At 43.4% G+C, this 20,574-nt stretch overlaps 1 protein-coding gene across 1 annotated transcript in view; it reads left to right on the forward strand.

Moving 5' to 3' along the window:
• The first annotated feature begins 12,117 nt into the window (after window positions 1-12,117).
• Window positions 12,118-20,574, forward strand: part of slc8a1b (solute carrier family 8 member 1b) — a 125,424-nt gene continuing 116,967 nt past the window's right edge. Inside the window, exon 1 of the mRNA XM_041946885.1 lies at window positions 12,118-12,384. The gene's annotated coding sequence lies outside the window, so the exon portion shown is untranslated. The remainder of the gene's footprint in view (window positions 12,385-20,574) is intronic.

The following is a 20,574-nucleotide window of genomic DNA, read 5'->3' on the forward strand; positions in this document are numbered from 1 at the left end:
CTTTTCATCTCATTCTGGGAAATGTCTGTCATCGGTGGCGATGTGTTTGATTTTCATTACATTTGGTGTTTGTTCCAAGTGTCAGACAGTTAAAACAGTTGAAAACAAAGTCATTATAGATGAGAACATGGGATGAGAAGAAGATAGATTTCATTCTTCTATTAATTCTCTCCCGTTGTTCATTTGCTGCTTCCTGCTATTGCTCATTTATTCAGTCCTACTTTGCAAGCAGGTTATTACGACCCACATTTCTGTTTATTTTTAGGGGGCGACCTCTAGTGGCTGTAGTTATTACGAGCCCAGAAGGTCAGGCAACGTAGTGTAAAGAGCAAGAAAGTCCGCTTATAGAGGAAGGTGGAGTGAATGGATGGCTCAGCAAACACAGGACTTCCAGTCGACTGCTGTTCATGTCCTGTGTGAAACCAGAAGTCAACGTTGACCCATTTTAAGCTGCATAACATGCTAAATTGCATCACGTACATAAGAGAAAGGCGCTTATTTTAACACGAAGCACAATCTTTTCCTTGTCCAAGCCAAGTAGTTTTGGTGCGTAAATCTAAGCGAACTGCAGCCTTTTCACCGCGTTAAGGAGGCGATGGCTTATCGCTTTAGGAGTCATTTTGGCTTTGAGGATGTGGTCATTTCATCATCCTTCTGTTCGTCTTCCTCTATCAATTTATTATTTTGTCCTTCTCGTGTCCTGCATTTCTTCCAGTTCATTCATCTTCTTATACTCCTTTTTTATTTCCTTCTTTCTGTCTTCATACAGTTCCACCTATTTATCAACAGTAAATCCAGTAACTCCGAGTTCTCACGAGCTTTTCTTGTAGCTGAAGCATGTTTCATTTCTCCCTGCCCTTCTGTATCAGCTCTATTGTTAACTGGGCTGCACTGCACCTGCACTGCATCAATCTTTCCTCTCCTTTCTGCGCCGCTCTCCTCTCCTTCCGTCTGATCTGTTCTTTTCTGCTCTGCTCAGCTAAGCTGTGCTCATTTCCCATCATCACTCTGGTGTTCCTCCTTTCCCCTTTGCCTCCGTTCTTCTGAATAGTTTTATTGGAACACACAGAGGAGCTGAGGGCTGGTCCTGGGTTTCATTTTGCCCATCTCACTGATTTGATTTTGGGAACGCTGCAGGCGTCATTTGTCTTCGCTAAAGGTTTTGGCTTTAGTGCAAAACATGAAAACAGAGCAGCTACTGCAACATTTACTGACTTGCCTGTGTTGTGCACTGTGAGCCTTTTTTAATCAAGCCGTGTGCACCACCTGTTTTCCAGTTAGGCATGGAAATGTGTTTACTAATTACTAACTTTTCAGCTGTCCGAGTTGTTTGTGCACATGATGGGAATTTAGAAAATCTTCAAACAGGAAACGGCGCGGTCGCATTTTACAGGATTTTTACTTTTACTGATGAAACTTTGCATTAAATAGAAATTAAAGAAATGGATGTTCCCTAGGGCACACTTTAACTGATCATTCTCAACAAGCAGACTCTCTCTGAACTTCTCATGTAGTTCTTAGTGAAGGCGTGAGTAAGATGAAATTTTGTGTAAACATAAGAAATAGGCTTTGGTGCTTAAACCCTGGCAGGAAGTAGACCACCATGGGAAGCGGTCCTTTGGATTAGGTGCTTCCAGTATGAAGGAAACTCTTGTGAAACTCCAGGCATCCACAGCTGAGGTGAAGGGGTGGAGGTGGGTCACACAGCATTACGGTGCTGACTCGCAGCTGAATGACAGCAGAGGGAGAGAGAGAGCATTTTAAAAATTTGCGCACAGGTGATTGGCTAAATGTGAGCGTGTCAGGTTGTGATTGGATGAAGACAAGAATGACGTGAAGCTTCGAGGTAGCAGGAAACTGTGCAGGATGAGTTGGGAGGCATGAGTGAGAAGAACTTTTATTACGTTTCATTATGGATACAGTGGAAATCACAGCATTCAAATGTTCTATTAACAATGTAGCCATAAAGCTTATATATAAAGCTCATATGTAGCAGCCCAAGGGCAGCTGGACATATTTAAAAAATAAAAGCATGGACACCATCTATCATATTTTTACCAGATGTTATGTGCTCTTTTTGCACATTGTCTCGTTGGTGCATATTAACTTATTTACTGTTGCTTTTCTCCCCTGTTCTCTATTTGTGTCTTCTTTAGTTAATTCCTCGCTCATCTATCATCTACGCCGCCATCTACTGCACTGTAATGCACTATTATTAAAAATCCTGCTCGGCTTGACTTTTATTGTAATGCAGTTTATGTAATGCTCTGTGTCATGCTGCTCCACTGAGTACCATTTTATTTTGCACTGCTCTGTTTTTACTGAAGCCCAAGGCTACTGGAAAGGAGAAGAGAGGAGAAACGAGGGAGGAGGAGAGGAAAAAAGAGTGGAGCCCAGGGCTTTTTTTTCCTTTTTTTTTTTTAGCACAGCCCCCCCCAAAATAGTTCCCTTATTTTAGGCTGTCCCCAATAACACAGGAGTGGCTGCAGGTGAGAGAGAGGGAGCTCGAGATATATAGACATGATTTTTCTTTCCCGGCATCAGCACAGTCCAAATTCATGTGATACAAATCTAAAAAACAACAATATGGGATATTTTTTGCCCTTTTTTAGAGCAAGATGAACGCATACACACATATAGAAGTTCGAAATGTGTAATTCTTAACATCAGTATATCATGATTGCATTAATTATGATGAACAAATAAGACCAGGGGGCTCATAGCCTCACACCAGAGGTAGACCACAAAGACCACATTTCCCATAAACCCTGCTGTTTTCAGTTGCACAGTGGATTTGTTTTTCTCCCTGTCACTACTATAACGATGAAAAGCATACTGAAAGTGACGTTTTTGACGAATTCATTGGCCTTTCGCACCCATCGCCGTCTTCCCATCACCAAAACCTCCGTTTGCTCTGTGAGAACAGCCCTTCCGTCCTGCAGCTGTCTAATCTTTGTCGGTGTATAATCACTCACCAGATGCTCTGCAGTTGTTTAAAACTGCAGTAACACACAACATACAAATGACACGCAAACAAGCATGTTTCACGTTACTCCTCATCATTTAGATGTGTGTGATGAGGGGGTGGTAGGGGAGTTTTGGTGCTCCTAAACTCTGTGCACACACCTGAGTGGGGAGATAAAACCTGTGATGGCAGGTCTGGTAGACACTTGGGAAAGAGGAGGAGAGTGAGCCTGATTGTATCTGTCTAGTGTGTGTGTGTGTGTGTGTGTGTGTGTGTGTGTGTGTTGCGTAACAGTTGTCTTCTCCCTCAGGTCTACCATACCCATTAAAAGTTTAATCATCAAAAGGTCAAGGTTCGTGTTGTCTGAAACAACACACACCGCACACTTAAATGACCTGGTTACTGCACCATTAGTCTGAAGTCTGAGACCAAAGAAAGAAGTCTTCATCCTGGTGAGTCATATATCACCGATGTGCTTTCTACATGTACGAGTCAAGGTTCAAATATCAGCCGTCCTCACCAGAAAAACAACCGTAAAGGTCGACTGTGCAAGTAGCTTATTACGACCCGCATTTACCTTTATTGTCAGGTGGCGACCTCTAGAAGCCATAGTGATTATAATGGGAGTAAAGGACGAAGTCTTCATATGGAGGAAGGTGGTGTGGCTGGATTCAGCAAACACAGGACAAGAAGAGAGACCGCTGTTATGGCCTGTGTGAAAATAAAAGTCATTGTTGCCCCTTTTTAAGGTAGATAATGTATTTAAATAGTGAAAAAAGTAATTTATTCCAACCCTAAAAACACGATCTCCTAAACCAAACCAAGTAGATTTGTTGCCTAAATCTGAAACTGTGCCTGTTTCACGATGTTAACAATGTGAAGTCGAAAGTCGCCCATCGCCGGTACCGTCCAGCGGTGAGATGTGTGGTTCCATCAATCGACCTTTTCAGTCGTTTAGGCATGACGTGTTGTCAGATATATGGCTGCATGTCTGATTTTCTGCTTCAGAGAAAAAGATGAGTGTGTAGTGTAGATGTGAACACATGCAAGGTGTGTGTGTGCGTGCGTGTTTGTGCGTGTGTGTGTGTGTGTGTGTGCGTCAGTATTTGAGGACACAGCAGACTGCAGGCTGGTCTCTCCTCACAGCTGATGTCTGATACTCTCCCCTCTTTCATTTCACCTCTGTTACTGTTTTCCTCTCCTGACATTTCAGACTAATCCAGTTCGGCAGAGCGATCATCGCTGCCCTGCAGAAAACTCGCCGCTCAGTCAGGACAACCTCTCAGCAAACCTACTCTTTTATTTTTCTCATGAATTCCCATAGATTTCTTTTATTTTGTAGTTTTCCTTTTCTTCTTTTTGGTTCATTTTTGACGTTATGTAACTGGAGCTTCCCAAACAGTTACCATATTGTACCATGTCAGTCAGCTGTGTATAAAAGCAAAGGCTATAGGTGCCTTGCAGAATGGGATGAATGGTGAAACTGCAGTCTGCTTCTTTGTGTTGGTCTGTTTCTGCAGACTTTGACAGGTGAGGTATTTTTCTTTTTTACTACGGCTAAGCTTAGACAACGTGACCTCATTGCCACGGTGTCAGTGACTGGACAAGTTGTGCACCTGTTCTGAGCCAATCAACTCACGACAGGTGTGCACTACCAGGAGGGAAGCACAGTTGCGCCTGCTCGTGTCACACATGAAGAATGCACTACAGGCGGCTTTTTTTGGATCATTACAGCACAGAGGAACTCTGGCTACACTTTAAATTAGCTACCTAACAGAGTGTTATACCAGGTCTGAACGTAACAAGATCTTGTTTTGAATCAGTCCTCCAAACTAAATGGCAAAATGTGACTTGATATGACACATATGAGTGTTTTCTGATCTGAGCCCCTATTGGTTGCACAACACTGTTTATCAGTGCCTGTCAAACGTGATACAGTTTGGTTATGTTAAGGCACAGATATTAGTTGTTTAAGATTAGAGAATTATTCATTCTTGATGAATAAAAAACAACACTGACTGTGGTTGAAAACTGGAAATGATCTATTTCCAAACCACCCATGTTGTTGACCCTTCTATCCCCATCGGACCCCTGCCTAAAAGGCTTAACAACACCACACTATGAATTTCCACCTTCGTTCATGACAAGACATGGTTAATAATTTGCACGGGGTCCCTGACAGATAAAAGTATAGATAAGGAATTTTATGAATTTGAACTAGGCATATTTTTCCTTGTGAGGACGGTCTCATTCATTATAAATCAGGGGAACCCAGCTGCATGCTGTTTGTAAAATCAAGCTTAGCATCAGTCAAGTATAAGCGCTTAAATTGAACCTCTGTGTACCTCTCTTATGCAGACTGCCATCTAATATGTGGTCCTGTGTATTTTGGGCATTCGAGGCCCCATTAAGTCATGTTCACCTAAAGGTACCGTGAGCAAACTCGTTCAGAGTGCAGCTTTCTTCCACTTTTGCACCTGATTAATCAAGACTGTTTGATTAAGATGATTATGCAACTCCACTCGGTCATAATACCCGAGGCGCAACCAAAATTCCTCAGTCACGGCCCATAGATGTCATCATTATCTGGGTAAAACACTGGTGTCCTGCCAGTTGTTGGCCCTACTTTCACCTGCACGCTGCTTCTGTTAATGGCTCGTCCCGCATCATCTCTTTCTACTGCATGCTGACATTTTTGGGGAAAAATAGCGCGTCACTATTTAATTTATCATTCATTTTGTGTGTGTTTGTGAGTCGATGCCACAAACACATTGTGACGAACCCGTCAGAGAGAAGAGAGGTGCAGAGTGGGTCAGAGTTGGGTGAGCATGTCATAGTCTTAGACAAGCAGGGAGAATGCGAGTGTGTGTGTGAGAGATATATGCTGAGTGACTCAGCGTTACGTTTGTAGATGTCCCCTATGGCGAGATTACTCACCTCCAACCCACCCCAGTCAACCTTTGCATGTGTGTGTGTGTTTGTGTGATTGTGTGTGAAATGTGCTTGTGTCCGTGCAAAAATGAAATGACCTGAACACATCTGTAGCGTGTAAAGAATCACCGGCCTCCCTTGATTGTGAACGCAGCGCCAGGTTCGCTGGTATGGCCGTAGGATGTGTGAGTGTGTTCAGCAGAGCAGACGTGGAGATCACATGACTTATCTGCTCTGTCTATACAGCAGATGAATCATTCGCAGCTCCCGCTACTCTAACTGGTTACTGTAGTGCTGGCACACCAGTTTACTGGAGGCCCAGTGGCAAAGACAACTCACTCTGCATTAACAAGACATGTTTGTGGGATATTTATGTTCTCTAATAATTAATTAGTTTCTTTTCTTTAGAAAATTTGAACAAATCTGCAACACTTGAGAATGAATTGTTTACTCTTTGTTACCTAATGTATCTTCATAGATCAATATTATACACATATGATCATTAAAGTTGGAATATGAGTCACTATTTGACTAATTTCTCAGTTTTATTATTTTATGTAAAGACGCTCAATAGCCTTAGTGTACATTTGCTGTGCACATTTGCAAATCAAACAGGCTTGCAGACTCAGTACAGTCAATAAAACAGGCAGAAGAGAGCGATAGAAGGAACTGGGACTGAATGAAGGCCAGGAACAATATTGATGCTATCACAATATTTTGTGCTGAAGGTTATCATCTTTAAATGGGCTATTTTTCACAAAGAAAATGCAATTATTCAAACTTTTAGAATGCGAAACCTCTGAAACAGCATTTGTTACATGAAGGGACAATCAATGACCAATTTGTAGGGAAGAATCTCCTTTTACATGGTTGTTTGGAGCAGAGAAGGGGCACTGCCCTCAATTTGTGTTGCTTTACAAAGTCATACTGACTTTCCACAGTAATTGACCAGGTTGCTTCAGTACGTATAGGGCAGAGCCGATGCAAGAACTGTCACATTAGCCTGTGTTTACATACAGTAACTGACAATTCCTGCGTTGCATACCTTTAAAAAAGTATGCACTCTCCTTTTGCTGTGATGATAATTTAACTGCCCACTTATAAACACTTTACGTAACATGTTATGCAGTAGTTGTCTACTTTGAGACTAGAGTTTGAGTAACAGGCCCATTACTGGCTTTTTACCTCAGCTGTAGGTGTCCAGAAGAATCACCGCACTGAGCTTTAATACGAGCTGTAAGAGCTTCTGGAGGACAGCGTCTTAAAACTGCAGAATATTTCCCCCTCTGGCTATTTATACATCATTATGCACCATTGTGATGGTAAAATCGTGTGTGTGTGCGCCTATGCACACAGGTGTGAGTGGGTGTGTGTTTGCTAGTGGGAGGGCAAGGCTCGAGAAAATTTATGTAAGTGTGGGCTTCCTCTATGTCACGCGTGTGACTGTCCTATTCATACCGGAGAGTGTATTCTTTATGCATGCCCTCTTTGTACCTGCATGATAAATTGCCATCTTTAGCAGAAGGTCTTTCCCATACTTTACACTGCCGCAAACCAAATTATCCTAAAATGTAAATTATCCTATTTCAAAACAGCAGTCTGCCATTATCATAATCATGGTGACAGTCTAATAAAATGCATCCCTGCAGAGATGCTGCTCGCTGCTTAGCCTGTATTCACAGAGGAGTGTAGACAGCTATTAGCCAGTGACAGCGAAATTCACCCAAAAACACAGCAAAACTTCAAATACTTTCTCTTATTCTAACCAATGATGATATTTCTTTGCAAACCAGCTGATATTTCTTTGCAATCCAGCTGATATTTCTTTGCAAACCAACAGGACATTTACTATTTAAACGCTTGTTTCAAGTAGTGTAGGAAATGATCTTGTTACAGTGTTTTACGGTGGATTTTTATTTCAATTTAAAGTCTCTTCCATGGTGGCTGACTTTCTGTACTCCAGATGCATCACGTTCAATTTCAGTCTACACATACATTTAGCTTATGTCACCTGCACAGCTCCTGCTGAGCTTCTATAGTGGCAGCAGGATTGTTTGATTGGCAGGTATGAGAATGGCTGTGCTCTAAGAAGGCACCCTGGGGTGCAGCGCCTCTGAATTATGAAGGAACGGGCTGAAGCTCTTACCGCCCTGTGTCAACTTCATATCTGGAAAGCGCTCTCTCATTTCCCCCCACTCTCTCTCTCTTTCTCTCTCTCTCGGTTTCAATCCAGCTTTATTGAAATATGCTTTCTTATCATGACAGCTAGTTCAATAGCAATGTTATCATTCACTGAAAGTGTGATATTTATTAAGATAAAAAAAATTCCAGGCGTGAAAAAATGTTTAAAAAGCTGATCCTACTCCCACTTTTAAAACATTATTAACAAATTACTTGAGCGAATGAAGAAAATTAAGTGATTTATTTAAGGTTTAATCCACTTTCTTTGCTGCGTTCAGCAAAAGATCCTCCATAATATCATAATTTCATAAGATATTTAATACTTACAGAGCAAATCATACTTGTGTTTGTTATCCAGCTCAATGGAAACATGGAGGCCAACCAGGAAAGGGGGAAAAGAGTATTTTCCAAATTATATACATCTTAATTTGTGTGTAGATAATTAATTAATTCAGCCAATTGATTATTAGATAAAGGTTATTCTTAGATGAAGAGCTATAGAAATGAAAGTGATTTAAAGTGACTCATGGGCTCTGAACAAATGGCGCTGTCTGTACAAGACAGAAATCAAGCCCTCTGTTGCGTCTCTGTCTTCTAGCTTCATCACTACATCCTTGCAGCCGCTGCCATCCTGTTCCTGGTCCCTTAAACCCTTGTGTGTCAGATTCCCGGCGTCTTCCCCATCCCACAGCACCAGCCTGCCAAGCCCTGAGCAAGTCAGCTGGAGAGCCTTCTGCAGCAGCGGAGGGGGTTTGCGGGATCTTGGATTGTCATCTTTCAGGGATATCAACTAATGGGCCCTTGAAGGGTATTACTTGTGGTTTCAAGGGCCCTCGTCGGGTCCGTGCCCCCGTCCCCTTTGCTGCGCAGCCAGCCCAGGAGTCATTTAGTCTGCTCAGTCCCCCATTTGGTAGATCAGCCTCTCTAACCTCATTAACCATCCGTTCACTTCCTCAGTTTGCCTCTTCATCTGATTCTCTGCTGTCCCGCTCTGCAGCTGCTTCTTCTTCAGCGCTGTTAGTTTGCCTTCTGCTTCTCAATCGGGTCCCCTTGTCTCCCGACTTGTTAGTTTTCCCTCTGCCCCCCTGTGAATTAGTTCCCTGCCTCCAGTTCCTCTTCTGTTCTTCTCTGTCCGAACTTGCTTCTGTTTTTGCCTCTCTGTCGGATCCTGAATCTGTTTCTGTTTCGCAGCATGAGCTCATAGCTGCCTCTTAGCCTGTGTCATTTCAAGAGCTTTTCTGTGTCACTGGCTTACCCTTTATCTGTTCATGTGGCTTGTATCTGTCGGTTGTTTGGAGTCTGCTTCAGTATCCCTGTCAGACTCATTTCTCCCAACAAAACCTGCCTCTATTTCGATTCTCTACCCTCTGTCTGCTGATCCTGGCCTCTAAGCTTTAGCTCCAGTTGCCTCTATTTGTTTGCAGTCCCGTCTCCATCAGGTCTCCGTCAAATCTCTGCCCAAGTCAATCTTCTTTTATTATCAGCCTATAATCCCCATTGGTCTCTCCTCCAAACCCTGTCCCGCAGCACTTAACCCTCAGACCCAGGCCAGCCTGTTTCATTCTCCCGTGATTCAGTTTATGGTCCGATGAGCCTAAGAAGTCCTGTCCACCCACCTGAACAGCTGCTTCTCCTGAGCCCAGGACCTGGTCCTGAGCAGCTCTTTACCCATACTCTGTGAGTCCACTGAATGAAAACTAGCTGCCCATCTGTTACCTGCCTGTTTAAGCGAACTCGCACAGCTGACATGCTAGTTAACAGGGCCTTCGCCACCATCAGCGAGGTCAAGCTCGCACATCATCTCTCTTGGGTCAACCCTTTGCTGAGCTGTCCACAGTTTCCTGCTCAGTGATGGCTGGCCAGTCTGCGTAACCCCAGCATCTGGATCGACTTTGGGGGGCAATTGTGAGGCATCTTTCTTTCATATTCAGTCTCAGACCCTGTCCTGTTTCACCTGCCCTACTTGCTCTTATTGCGAGGTCAGTTTTGTTTTGCTTGACTGTCTATGTTACTGATGTCCCTGTGGTAGGGCTGTACCCAGTACTTTGAAGTTTCATTCACAACATTGACATTCAAATGCTGCTCAGCTTTGGTTTTTTTGCATATCTACTCATTCAGTTTAAACCCAGTATTTATGCACAGCTGCAGATAAAGATTACATTAATTATTAGAATTATACTATTTGCAGAATTAGATTCCAGTGGTGGCTGCGCAGGATTGTTTCCGACTCGTTGGATCCCATATCTAATAACTACAGTGTTTTAAAGTCAGAAAGTCAGAATTTATTAAATTCCTGCTTGTATTTATGTGGACGTAATCAATGAATTACATCACTAAAGAAAGTTTAATCCAATGAATCACTTTATTCAGATTGAGGATTGTGTTCACGGATTTTAGTTTGAAGGCTGATTGCATCTTACAATTTGTGGACATCTTTGCATGTAAAAAAAAAAACATGACATTAAGTGCAGCACTATACTGTGGTTGAGCCATCCCAGATTTTCACTTGCCAGTGCCGACTCATTTTTGGATGCCATTGATCCTGTAGTTGTATTTTTCCTAAGATAAGCAGTCACATCACCTTTCAAATGCATTTCAATACTGCGTGTCAGTAAGTGAATGCATCAGCTGATTCTTCAGTTCAGCTGTCATGTTCAGCTCAGTAGAAAAGCAGCCTGCACGCAGCACAGGTTAGTAAGTCTGCAGCCTTTCATTCACAGCTGAGTTATCATATTGTGGCTGTTTCTGTGGCTTTCATCGTCTTTAAAGGTTTTCAACAACACCAGCGAGCAGCTCCACAGCTATGAGCTATCGATTCCACCAGCGACACTTTCAGTATAGTCAGTTCACTTTGACTATTTGTCCATAAAGATTTGTTCACACGTGTACTTCAAATACCACACTCAGGTGTTTTCAGTTACCTTTTACCTACCTACAAGTTTTTCCAGCCGTTTTTCTCTCTCTCCCTCAACTTCTGTGTCTCTCTGACTTCCTTCAGAATGTATTTCTGCAGTGATTTGAAATGGAGAAGTAATATTAGTGTGGATGCTGAACGGCTACGGACGTGAACAGATTTGTAATGGATGCGGTGCAGGTAAATATTGTTTGCTCTACCGAGTCAATTATGTTTTATACTGATGCAGCCCTGGTTACATTATTGCACTGATACCTTGGCTGCTTACCAAGAGAAGGCTGCGCAGTTCAGCTACTTCCTATATGTAGTGAAACCGATTCTTCTACATTTTGAAATGCCTGTTCCTCTTGATAAGGAGTGTCAGTATTTTCTACATCCCACCGCTGGATTCATTTTATATATGCTGCTCTCTCTTTGTTGTGTCTTTTATATATTTTTAGTATTTCCAAAGATTGGAGGTGGAGCTCAGCATTGTCAGGTTGTTTACTTAGCAGACTTTTATTGTAGAAAACGCGCTTTTTAATGTACCTTATGGTTCAATATGGTCCCAATGTATGATTTTAATGAATGCCAGGCAGCCAATCAGAGAAGGGCATTTTTTCACGGGCATTGAATGAGCTAAATAAGAAGAGTGAAAGTGAGTAAGAGTAAGAGTAAGAGAGAGAGAGAGGGGGGGGGGGGGGGGGCGACAGTGTGTGTGATAGAGTGACGAGCAAGATATATGTGAAAGACAAACACACACACACACACACACACACACACAGCACAGAGAGTGGGGAGGAGGACGAGCTGATCCTCAGTCGGTGTGTGAGGCAACAGACGAAGTGGAGAGCTGCTCACACACAGATACACTCGCTCACACCCACTGTCTCTCTCTCTCTCTATCTGTGTGTCTCTCTCTCTCCCTCTCTCTCTCCCCCTCTTTCTCTCTCACTCCCCCCTCTCTCTCTCCCTCTCTCTTTCTCTTGCGCTCGCAACGAGAGGGGACTGGAAGGGAAGAATGAGGAAGAAGTCCGCCGTGCTGCGCGCCTCGTCCCAACAAATGCGGGTTTGCTGATAAAGCGCCGCTCCGGTCACCCGATCATACAGGTCGCGCTGCATGGAAACGAGGAGTAGGCAACAACGGCAAACCACAGCAACAAATAAAAAGCTGTCAGTGCATGGGAATCCGGACTCCTCGCCCCTTCTTTTGTGCGTCTCGGGCGGTGGATACGCCGCCTTGGCTGGCGTATAAGAGCTCCCCGCGTCTCCATTACCATTCCCCACTACTGGCTTACCTCTACTCCTCCTCCTCCTCCTCTTCTTACTCCTTCTACTGCTACTATTACTGGTAGAGCCATAGTGCAGCTTTTACTACTGACTCCGGATTGTTGGACACTCTCTGGATAAAAAGGTAGGACGCTCTGCAGTTGTCTGGGTGCGTTTTCAGCGGGGATAATGGTGTTAATGGTGATGAATGCTGGGGGTCTTAGCCTCTATTTCACCGCATTGTCTGGGGAGAGCAAGTTTTTTTTGGAGGGAGGGAGATGGAGTGAATGGGATGCAAAGGGGGCAGTGTCGCCTCATGGAGCCGGGACTGGAGACTTGAAAGCACCATGCGTCGGGAGGGTCTGGATGCGATGTGGAGACGATGTTTCCTCACCTCATCCTCCCGCACCGCGCTGCGCCTTTCCTCCTCTCTGGCTCAGAGGTTTATAGAGTGGATCGCTGGGTTCGACATGGATGCGGTGGAAGGTGTTTGTCACTTGTTTTTTTTTTTTTTTTCATTAACATGAGCCACGGGTTGAGAATCCAGAGGCTGCCTCCTTTCGCCTCGGGGGCTGGGTTTTTTTTTTCTTTTTGCCATTCACTCCCACCCCCCTTCCTTGCCCTCTTCTCCATTCCTCCCATGTTTTAGTCCGACCGCCTGCCTCGCTTATTTCTGGGGGAATAAGAATTACGGATGCAGAGCACGTTCAGATAACCACGCTCGCACCTTTTATAGGCTTTCACTGTGGAAGTTGGGTGACAAACATGCGCAGTCCAGCCTAAATTTCCCCTCAGAGATGGTAATCCTCCCAAAGGATGAATGATCCAGTCGCTTAAAAGCGCACTGAGATCCACATTTGCGCAATTCTACACGCCCCCCATCATTTGCGCCAAACAGTGCGGCGCCACTGGGGCTGATGGAGCGCCTTTGCACATCAGTGCGGAGCAGGTTGGGGAGAAATCTAAGTCCGGACTGTGATTTTGAGTTTGAATGGGTTTTTAGTCTTAGATAAAAGAGTGAAAGCTTGTTTTACCTTCTGCCTGATGTGCCTGTAAAATGTATTAAAAAGGAAAATGAAACAATGGCAGATGAGATTCACACATCAGCTAAATGTTCCTGCAAACCTGGCCCAGATTATATGAGGAGGCAGCATGCAGAGGCTTTTTCTTCTCCTGATGTGACACTACAAACGCTTCTTCTTGTGAGGAGTGCTTGGCACATTAGGCAGGTACCATCAAGGCTTTCCAGGCAATCTTTTCCAGCTGACTTCAGTCGGGGCTTTATGGGCATGACACAGAGGAACTGTAGCTCATCCACTGTGGATGGCATGAAATATTTATTTGTGACAATGAAAAACTGAAACGCAGCCAGGAGTCTTCGCTGCTTTATTTGCCTTCCAGCAGTGGTGCAGTTGGTTATTGATGAAATATAAACTCTCCTAATGATGCAGTGGCAAGGCTTCATTTTAGACATCACAACAGAATCGGTTCAGGTTAGCACGCACGATGCATCTGCCAATAAAAACTGACCTTTTTCCATATTTGACGCCAGATTCAGGCCGCCTCTCTGTGGGTCTGCGTCAATCAGTGATTAGGCCTGTTCTCAACCTGGTTGAGGAGAACGTACACCACACACACACACACACACTCAGGGACACAGCTTCCTGCAGATATGTAGCTGCTTCAGTGTAGCATCTGCTGTCTCACTAATGTTGTAAGTAAGTCAGTGGTAAGTGGCTGAGAGGAGGCTGAGCTTCATCCAGGCTGGAGGAAGCAGGTCAGGTTTAGCATGTGAAGGTGTGTGAAGTTAAAATGCAAGATGACTGTTGTCAGTATATTATTATTATTTCTTATCTCTTGTTACTTTCCTGGAAAAGTCTGCTTCTATCATGACACTGGGATTGCTGCCAGGACTGCTTCGTTAAATGTTGGCTTCTTTTTCTCGGTCTGGGTTGTCATGGCGTCATGGGGTTGTGTTAAAAAAACATCTTAGTTGAAATTGTTCATACATACTCTTTAAAAAAAGGCATTTGTTTTTGCATATATAAGAGTAAGACTTTACCTGATTTTACAAAGTCAAAGAGATTTTTCAAGAACAAGATAAGAATTTTCACCCAGATTTTATGCTCCCACACACCCAAAAGTTCTCGTGTTTCTTTCTGCAGAGGGACCCTGTTCCGTATAGTTTACAGTAAACAGGGTCCTTCCACTGCAAGGACGGGTCAGGTAATGTTTCTGCTTATGTAAAGTTAAGCGTAATATCTGGAGGAAATGCGAGAGCTGCTGCAGGTCAGCCAGTGGCCTGAAGCCATTTTTTGTTATTTTATTTTAACCATGATTTTGAATCCTCAATTCCTATAGTTTCCAAAAAACAAACAAACAAACAAACTAATAGAATTAGTAACTGGAATGAGCCCTAAGTACATTGCATAGTGAATACTGCATGTATAGTCAAGGAAGGCAAATGCAGCTGAAAGGTGATACTGTGACCTGCATCATATAATTCAATATCTAATAAACTAATAGGTAGCCGGTGTCAGACCCCGAGGAAGAGTCCATCTATTAGAAATCAATATGCAAATTGATGAGTTGTCTGGAAACTCACCATTCATCATCGGCCAGTAATAGGTAGGTCCGACCCCACTGTCAGTTGCAAGTGCGTAGGTGACTATGTGGGTGTATTGCTACATTCCAGTGCTTGTCACCTGCTCTCAGGTTCACTACAGGTGATATAATAACATAACCCGGTCAGGCTGACACACAATGGCAGCTCTGTTAAAGGTCTTGCTTGTGTCGCTGCAACACAAATAAAGCCTTGTCGTGTTTATCTTAGTAAAAGCAGATGCCAATACGCTGCATCGGACGCAGTGCACTGCTGGGTAAGATTTGGTGGCAGAATTAATAAGAGACAGAGGCCACCAGTGTCCAAAGACACTGTCTTCTTGCTCCATTTTGGGCTGCACCAAGCTAAATACTCCACTTTGTTTACCAGCTTGTCGCTAACCGTGTCTGTCAGCAGTTTGGTGTATATGGTGGAATTATCAGTACGTTTTCTGCTGATAACTGCTGAAAACAGGGTTGATGACAGCAGCGGGAGTGAACCAAAGCAGCACAGTTGCGGGCCGTAAAATTGCAACAATTATCTATAAGATGCTAAAACTATAAACTGCTAAACTATAATTATCTTCTGATTCGTCACTTTGATGACCCCTTGATGCCAGTAGTGCAGCTTTAAGTGCAGGCACAGCGTGTCTTTAAGTTTTTGTAGGCTACATATATCAAATCCAAGAAGGGTAGGAATAACTGTGAATGAAGCTCCTGTGAGGCGTTCACAGTTTGCCAGTGGCGTGTAGCATCTTGTCGGATGAAGGAGGAAACTTACTGAGTTACAGATGACAGTGGAACAAGGGCTTGCTTGGAAACAGGGACGACTTTGTCCAAAACCATATCCGATGTCTCTGCTTACATCACCTATCCCTAGAAGGAAGGTTTAAATGTGGTTAGTTTGAAGATGACTGCTTGCCTTTGGCCACTTCTTCTCCCGTGAATGAACGGAGCTCTGGAGATAAGGGGAGCGATTTATTTGACTTTTATGTTTTTAAATTAATTTATTTCATCCACCCACACAATTCCTGTTAGTTTCCCTGAGCTTATCGTCACTCTCCCGCGTGCTCGCGTCCCTCGACACATCCCAGGCGGACATACTGTCGACGGATAGGCAGACAAAGTGGCCGACAGAGGGAAATAGTCCCGTGTATTGCGGTGCCGGCCTGATCATTTCCTCCACTCCATGTGTAATAATATGACAAGGCATCTTGGCTGGAGGTTTGGCTGCAAGGCACGTCCCAGCTAAAAGAGCTCAACATCACCCTAATGACGGTAAACGCAGACCATTAATCTTCAATTGTTTGCGGGGGCTTGTGTTTGTGTGTGTATGTGTGTGTGTTCCTTCTCTTGCACACACACACACAGTGGAATAGCCTCGGTTTTATTTCACCGGCAGAGACGGGAGTACGTTTGGTGACCTCTCTCTTTCCTGCCTCCGTCTCTCATTCTCTTTCCCTCTGGACATCTCACTCTGTTTCCTATTTTGCATCCTCCTCATTCACTCTCTTCAGATTTAGACCCGGTCTGTTTACTCTTTCGCGTTTCTTTGTCTCCCTCTCGCTCGCTGTTTTAAATATTTCATCATCGCCTCTTGCCCTGTAGTGAGGAAAATGCATCTCGGACAGGCTTCTCCTCAGAGCGGCAGGCTGAGCCATGTGTTCCCCCGCAACACAGAGGTTTATTTTTGTAGCTCATGATCGGCATCTTCCTTTCTTTATTTTACGGCTACATCACTTCTAATACCTCAAATTTCCCAGCATGTTTCAGTCTCTGATGCACATTAGGGGATTGTGCAGAAAGTGGGTTCATGTCTCTTTTCTTTGTTGCTTGTTGGTCCTTTGGGTGCTGCCTTCAGAGGCTCCTGGGGAATGACAGTGTTGGGGCAGAGAGGGAACATCTTGCCTCAGTGCAGCACATGCTTTTCTTCACTTTAGGTATCATGCTTTTGTTGTAGCCTCTGGGAAGGAGGATTCAGTGGTCCAGTGTGTGTGTGTGTGTTCTGGCTTTTTTTCTCCGAGGCAGGATTGGCTTCTCCTATGCTGTGCTCCTCTTGAAATGGAGCCAAGTTTTTGAGGTCATAACACAGGGGAAAATCATGGCGGGATATTCTGAAACTTGATATTTCAATTACCAAATCCAAAATAGCAGCCACTGTTCAGCAACTAAGCCGCGCTGGTGTTAACAGCAGACACATAAACATACACACTTGAGTGTGGTGCTGCTAGCAGCCAGGGCGTCAGTTATTCTTAATCAAATAGCGGGCAATGATTCGGATGCAGAGCGAGAACAACTGCAGTCAGTCATTCCTGGGCAATAGATTTTTGCAGTCGGACAACAAAACGGAACGATAAACAGAACAGGTAATTATCTGGAGTAGCATCTCCTGATAAAGTGTGAAGCAATCAGGATTGTGTAAACAAGGATTATCAAGAATTGGCGTTTGTGAGGATGAATTTTAAGCAAGCCGGTGAGAAGAAACAGAGCAAGGCACAGAAGCTGGAGCATGGATTTCTGGTTTTAATTCCCAAACCTGCAGGAGAATAACCAAAAAGACTGCTCCTCAGGTGCCCTTTTGCAAGGCGCCGCCGACCTCCGAGCTCCCATAACATCGTCCTCTCAAATTATTCATTTGCCAGCTGATTTTCTTTTCTTGTTTTTCCTCTTTAGGGTCACAGCCCCGTCAAAGCTGATGAAATTAATCAGTGCTTGATTATTGTTTGATTAGATGATTACAGAGGAAACATAGGAATAAGGGCCAGGAGTTGTAATTAAATGCCTCTCCATGATGTGGTTTAAAGCATGAGCGCACCCCTTGAGAGGGAGAATTTATACCTGCACAAAACCCAGAGGGGAATATTTAACCTATTCTACTGATACTCACCAAAATTTGTACTGTTTTAACAAACTATGATAAATGTGTTACTTGATGAGCTTTCAGTGATTTATTTTCACCTTTGAGCAGAGCCAGGCTACCTGTCTCCAGTTTTTATGCTAAGCTAAGCTAAGCTTGTGGCTGTATCTTAATGTTTAATGGACAGGTATGAGAGTGGTTTTAAAGGTCTGATCTAACTCTTGGCAAAAAAATGAAAACAAATAAGTTTTCCCTAAAATTTGAACTATTTCTTCAAGACATATCGTTAAACTTTTTTTTTTTTCATGAAATAACTTACAGTGTGCTCACTGTGTGAAATAACTTGACTGTTGCCTCCTGAGGTGAAAAAAAACATGTAGGCCTGCAAAGCTTCATTCCATTCAAATACCACAAATGGCTTTGAGAATAACTGAACTGAAACCAATAACCAGGCAAAAGCCAATTCCGGCCTCTGTTTTCATGTTGGTGTTTGGAAGAGCTGACACACCAAAACACCTTAAAGCATAAGGAATAATTACCATTTTCCCCACCTGCGGTGAATCTATTAAACTCCAACTGGTGCCATGTCTCTTTCCAGCGGTCGTCTCCTTTCACTTCAGATTTCTCTTTGATGTAAAGTCATACAGGCGTTGACGTCATGGGACCGAGTCGCCACACTCAGAAGTTGAAGTCATCTTTATATTTTATTGCCTCTGACAGCAAATTTCAAGGCTGTTGGATTTTTACACACATTAATGATACGATTCAGTCTGTCTGTCTTGTCGGTACTTTACCTTAAAATATTATCTTCACTCATGCAACAGTTTCTAATCTCCAAGATTTCATGGGCCTCACCTTGAACATTCTCCGGTGTTGAGAAAAATAGAAAACACATCCTGTTGTCTGCAGATCTGGAGAACAGCTGGCTCAGAGAGCGTGCTCTTTAGCCATCAGCCTGCTAGAAAAATGACATCCTTAAGTGAAAACAGCCAAATCCCAAAGCACACTGAATTATTGATCACTTGGAAATGCCACACAAAGCCTTGTGTGACCACACAAGAAGGCCATGGAAGGCAAAGAGCTGCTGGAACACATTAGCCCGGAGGAAAATGTTTGGTTATGAGCTTACTGAATTGAAGTTTAATTAAGTAGACGTGTAATTTTGTTTGGAATCGATTTTCTTAACATCTGAGCAAAACCCTCTCAGACCACAGCTGAGCCCGCTTAGTACACATCAACACAGCAGCAGAACTGAACACTCATCACACTTTAGTAAGCCCAAATATTTAAATTCACCATCGCCGGACTGAGAACGCATTGCACATTAACTGACATATGCAGCAGGTAGCCGTCAACAGCGCGAGGCAAGCACACAAACTTTCTGCAGTGTGTGCAATGCATGAATGAACGAGCACACATTGATTACACCCCCTGTGGAAATGGATTGTGCGTTGTTCATTTAGTGTCAGAGCCCCAGGGCTCCCGAGCCTCGGTGCATGTAATGCGAGACAAAATGTGATTCATATTGTTAAGGGATTTACAGCTTCGTCTATAACGAGTACTGTGGCAGGAAAAGAAAAACAGGAAAGTACTGATGTAACTATTGATGTCGGGTAAATTGTGCTGTGTCTGCGTTTAAGAGTGTGACCGGTTAATTATCGGGAAATGGATGCTGGCATGCAGGAATGTGGAAGAAGCTTGTTTGAGGAGAGGTCTAAGCTGATCTTTGTCTCGGGTCTCGGGTCTTGTTATTGATCCCTGATCAAAGGGATTACTACCCCTTTGTGTGCAGCAGTGCTTTCACTAAAAGTTGCATAAAGTGGTGGAAGTTTGTTCCCGGGGAGAGATGTGAGGCTGAGGGAAGAGGGGAGGAGCATCTTGTGTGTTTGCCAAATGAAGTCACTCAGTATTGTGTTTGTTTTTTCCAGAATTCGGTGGGAAGATAATCTGCACGGACAAAAACACGTATGTTTACAAGCGTGAGCCGTTAGAAATCTGATCTCATGTTGCTGTACTTGCTGCAAGACCAAAACGCAGCACTGACATTATTCCAGGCCACACTCCTGTTCTGTTATCTTGGTAATTCTGGTGTCAACGAGCCTCTAAAGGCTGTGTTTGAGCAGAATAAGGTGTTTTTCTGGTTTTAAAAATCAAGCATGCAGTCACCATCTCAGTTTGGGTGATTCACAGTAAACAAACTCAATATTACAGTATTAAAATGATATTTTGAAGCATGGCTCTAAGGAAAGTGGTGACACAAAATATTCAGTTTTTTGCCCTTTGTCCAAGAAATACAATATTTCTACTAAGCTGTTTACGTGGCTAATGAAAATGAATATTTTGCTAATATTCTAGTTTATATGCAGCCATTTGTACTCTGTTTAACAAACACAGACTCCCCCTTTCATTTGTTCAACCGCCTTCTTGAAAAGGTCGACATTATTAACCAATTACCATGAAATTTTCACGGTCCCCAGAGGATAAATCCGAGTGACTTTGGTGACACCCTGACTTTGCCTCTGGCACGACCACGAGATTGACCATTGCCATTTTTAGTTGAAATGTCTCAACACGTATTGGATTGTTCACCCTGACATTTGGTGCAGATGTTCAAAAATTCCCCCCAGGATGAACTGTAATTACTTTGATGATCGATACCATGATATGATCATCTTTATACAATTCCACTTAAAGTCAGTAATTAACTGTATAGAAGTGTTGCCTAGCCCCGAGCCTGACAAATCTCTGATTTTAACTGCAGACAAAAATCCTGATATTTGGGAGTAAAAACCAATCGGACATAATGATTTCACACATTTTTACCAGCCGACATGTGAACATATGTAGATAATGCTGGCCCAGGTATATTCTCTATTA

This window comes from Chelmon rostratus, chromosome 11, assembly GCF_017976325.1.
Source record: "Chelmon rostratus isolate fCheRos1 chromosome 11, fCheRos1.pri, whole genome shotgun sequence".
Classification (NCBI taxonomy): domain Eukaryota; kingdom Metazoa; phylum Chordata; class Actinopteri; order Chaetodontiformes; family Chaetodontidae; genus Chelmon; species Chelmon rostratus.